Source organism: Phyllostomus hastatus, unplaced genomic scaffold (assembly GCF_019186645.2).
Source record: "Phyllostomus hastatus isolate PE091 unplaced genomic scaffold, TTU_PhHast_1.1 phas_scaffold_585, whole genome shotgun sequence".
NCBI classification, from domain to species: Eukaryota; Metazoa; Chordata; class Mammalia; order Chiroptera; family Phyllostomidae; genus Phyllostomus; species Phyllostomus hastatus.
Genome location: NW_025334037.1, coordinates 4,723,507 through 4,728,250, shown reverse-complemented (window position 1 = coordinate 4,728,250; position 4,744 = coordinate 4,723,507). Strand labels below are relative to the sequence as shown.

Here is a 4,744-nt window from a genome sequence, read left to right as displayed (position 1 = left end):
CATTCCATTTCCATCACTATAAGAATTCCCTCCTGATCTTTTGTAGGCAATCTCCTTCCCTTATTCCTGGCTCTTGGAGAACACAAATACAAATATAATTTTTATCATTGCAGGAAATTTCCCTTTTCAAAAATATTTCTGAGGTATGGGAGGAGAGCGCAGCTCAGGGATCCTGGCAGCTATCCCTTCAGCTTTCTCCCCAGAGCCGCAAGCCCCATTGTCTCTTCAGCCACTCTGGTCTGATCTACCCTCCCTCCACCAGAGCCCAGGGACATTTTATTTCCTTACATAAAAGAAAATGTTAACAAGTATTTATTTGCAGAGGCATTGGGAAGAAGAGTGCCAGCAGGATGTCAATCTTTTGAGGAACCAGCTGAAGAGGACTCTCACCTGGATGGGCCTGCTGGGATCCCTGCTGCACCTGAGAATGGGGAGGATGACCTAAAACTGACGATCCAGGTGGTGGTTGACTATGTGTGCTGGCAGATGTCTCTGGACCGAAAGACCATGGCGCTGAAACAGCTGCAGTGCCACATGTGAAGGGCAGCATTCACAGCTCGGCCGGGAGAGCAGAGTTCTTTGTAGATGTAGCTCCAGCAGTCAGGAAGTGGAGAGAAGCTGGAATGAAGTTGTATATTTATTCTTCAGGGAGTGTAGAGGCACAGAAACTATTATTTGGGCATTCTAACTCTGGGGTGGGGGGAGGATAGTCTTGAGCTTGTTGATGGTCACTTTGATACCGAGAATGGACACAAAGTGGAGAATGAGAGTTATTGGAAGATTGCGAACAGCATGGGGTGCTCAACCAACATCTTGTCTCTGACAGAGATTGCTCTAGAGGCCAGAGCGGCTGAGGAAGCAGATGTACATGTAGCTGTGGCGGTGCAGGAGTAACAGGTAATGAAGAGAAGACTTACTACAGCCTCATCTCCTCCTTCAGTGAACCGTATCTCCCTTCCTCAACCGAGAGGAGGATTTCTAAGGAAAACCCAACTGTCTTCACAGAGTGGTCACTGTAGTCTAGGTTTTTCTAGCGGTATTTATAAAAGTGACTTGCTTTAAACATACATATAAACACACATACATATGCAACTATGTATGTATGTGTTCAATTTGCCTTTCACAGGCACAGAATTCGGGGGGATCTCAGTTCAGTTTAAAGGAAACTAATTTAAAGATGCTTTATATGTAGGAATTGTTTCAAACCACAATTCTCACCCTTATTAAAGGTAAAATGTAGATGATAGAAGAAATTATTACAATACAGATCCAATGTGTTATGTTTATCAAGTTATATACCAACATGGAAAGATAGTTTGAGAAGTTATTCAGAAGCCTTGGTATTTTTAAAACTGGAAGTATTTCAAAGACTTACTCCTAATAATAATCCATCCCCCCTTTAAATTGTGAGTTAGAAGATCACAGCAACTGAATTTCAAAATATTAGCACCCTTACATACAAAAGACAAAGTTATTTATTTCTGCTCCAAATGAGACAAAATTGGGAAAGGAAGTTTGAGTCTTGATCAATCAAACATCTATTACTTAAGAAACTTGCTCATCATTTTGGCACCCTCGACAAACAGTTGCCTTATCAGTGAAAAGGGTGCACTGATGTAACTGGTGAAATAGAAACATGGTTCCTAACATTCCTAACAAAACAGTTCTTTAAAAAAAAAAGATTATTGCCCTGGCTGGTGTGGCTCAGTGGATTGAGTGCCAGCCTGCAAACCAAAAGGTCGCTGGTTCAATTCCTAGTCAGGGCACATGCCTGGGTTGCAGGCTGATCGATGTATCTCTCACACATGAATGTTTTTCTCAATCTCTTTCTCCCTCACTTCTCCTCTTTCTAATACAAATAAATATTAATAAATATATATTTATATTACAGAGAGAGGGAGGGAAACATCAATGTGTGAGAGATCACATCAGTTGGTTGCTTATCACCTGTCCCCAACTGGGACCTGGCCTGCAACGCAGGCTGGGAATCGGTCCAACAACCTTTCAGTTTGCAGGTAGGTGCTCAATCCACTGAGCCACAGTCGCCAGGGAACAAGACAGTTCTAATCCTGCCACTTGTTCTCACCGTAGTTTTCACAGTTGCCTTTCTAACTCCTTAGCACAGTTTGAGAATATATGTTAATTGCTGTTTACTATTTTTAAAAGTTTACTGAAATCAATTTATAAGATCTAGAAAAGCCCTACTATGTACCGCTTTCCTCAAAATGAATGTGCAAAATGTAAATTGTATAACAGCATTATTTATTTTGGTTCAGTTCTAATGGGATGTCATGTTCATTTTATGTTGTGAATAATAAAAACACTTTCTTCACTCAGAAAAATCATACCTGGCTTCTTTTACTTAACATAGTGTTTGTTAAATGCATTAAAGCAATTTATTTATTTCTGAATATATGCCACTGTATGAATGTATCATAGTTTTAACCAATTTGTCAGTTGAACATTTGGGTTGTTCCCAAGTTGTTTTCTTTTTTAACTATTATTATTAAGTCTACAAGTCTTTGAGTGATCAAATTTTCATTTCTCTTGGGTAAATAGTTAGATGTGGGATTGCTGGGCTAGAGAGTAAGTGCACATTTAACTTTTTGAGAAGCTACATTGTTATCTAAAGTGGCTGTGCCATTTCTCATTCCCACTGGTGAAGTAGAGTTCCATTTATTTCATATACTTATCAACACTTGGTATTATCAGTCTTTTTCATTTTAGCCATTCTAGTGGCTGTGTAATGGTATCTATAGTGGGTTTAATTTGCATTCCCCTAATCACTAATGATGTTGAGCATCTTCACTTGTATTTTTATCTTTACATGTAAAGATATATATCATTATTAGTCAAAGAAAATGTTTTCAAACCTTTTACCTATTCTTTATTGAGTACTTGTCTTATTACTGAGTTCTTTGTATATTCTGAATAAATGCCACCTGAGTGGCGTGGGGGCGAGAATAAAGACTGTATCTTACAGGTTTCTCAATTAGATGGATATCACTCAATTATTTATTCATTTAAAGAATATTTATTGACTTCTGGTCAAGATAGTGCCATAGGTAAACACAGTTTGCTTCCTTCCAAAAGTACATCAAAATTACAGCCAAAATATAGAACAGCCATCACTCAGAACTGCCAGAAATTGAGTTGAATAAAAGCGTGACAGCTATGGAATTGAAGAAATCACATCCATCCAGACTAGTAGGAGGGGCACAGTCATAGCATGGGCTGGTTTCACATTCATGTATGGTGGACAAAAATTCCAGTTGGATATCTTGGGACCAAGAAGTCACAGCTCCAAACCTCATTCCCCAGCCCAGGGTTCCAGGGCCAGAATGATAAGTTCCCATAACTTCTGCCTGCAAAAACCAGCAGAGTTTGAGTTGGAAGAAACTTTGGGAGTCCCAAGCAGTTTCTCTTAAAGAACCCACACATGGACTTACTTAGACCCACTCCCTCTGAGCTCCAGCACCAGGGTAGCAGCTTGAAAGGCACCAGAGGAATATAGGGAGAAACTAAACTGTCTGGTATCAAGGTGAAAGCTGGGAGACAGCTTTCTCCCAGACAGAAAGGTGGGCAGAGGCCATTGTCCCTTTTATGAATCTTCCTGCACAGCCACAGAACTGGCAGGCTGGTGTCATATCTGAGGCTCCATCAACCTGGCTAACACTGTTGGACTTGCTTTGAAGATCCACATAAACTCTGCCCCACCCAACTTATGGGCCCACCCAAGATTTTCCATATGAATGACTGGTCTTGGTTCATGCTTCACAACTTTCTAAATCCTCTCAAATAAGCAAGAGCCAGCCTCAGTGAGCCCCAAGACCCTGTACCTCTTTTTAAGTGGCCCCAGGCCTGGCAATAGTAGCAACCAGCCTAGATTCACAGCTTGGCTTTGCCTGAGAATCTCTTAAGCCCAGTACAAGTAGCAGCCATTTCAGATTGCTTTATATAGCTCACACATGGTGGCTCTGGGCAAAATACAAGTTGGTGATGACCTTGGCCTGAACCACCCGAGAAACCCCAGAGCCAGTGCATCCAATAGAAGCTACAGACTATGTCAGAGCACCACCACCCTGTCCCTGCACAGCTGATCCACCACGGAGGGCAGAGATTGGTGGCCAGAGGTCACAGTCAGTCCTTGCAGCTCATTTGGCCTGGGGAAATCCCTCCTATTGATCTGCCAACGGAAACCAAGGCTCAAGTACAGGAGGAAGGTATACTCAGCCCACAGAAAGGGTGCACCTTGGGTACGCAGCTTGGGTGACAGGGAAGGCTGTGCTACTGGACCCCACTGGACACCTATTATACTAGGCTACACTACCAAGACACAGAGCCAAAGAAGCTCTCCCTGATACATGGAAACAAATACAGAGAGGCTGCCAAAATGACGAGGCAGAGAAACATGGCCCAAATGAAAGAACAGATCAAAACTCCATTTAAAAAATGGAGATAAGCAATCTATCAAATGCAGAGTTCAAAACACTGGTTATTAGGATGCTCAAGGAACTTAGTGAGGACCCCAGAGCATAAAAAAGATCTAGTTAAAAATGAAGGATATACTAATTGAAATAAAGTAAAATTTACAGGGAAATAATAGTAAGCTGGATGAAGCTGAGAATCAAATCTATGATTTGGAACATAAGGAAGCAAAAAAAAAACCAATCAGAACAACAAGAAAAAAAAGAATACAAAAAATGAGGATAGTATAAGCAGCTTCTGGGACAACTTCAAGCAG

The 4,744-nt window shown here is 41.3% G+C and overlaps 1 pseudogene; it reads left to right on the top strand.

Moving 5' to 3' along the window:
- Positions 1-276: 276 nt before the first annotated feature.
- On the top strand, positions 277-1,019 carry LOC123809905 (annotated as a pseudogene).
- The last annotated feature ends 3,725 nt before the right edge of the window (positions 1,020-4,744 follow it).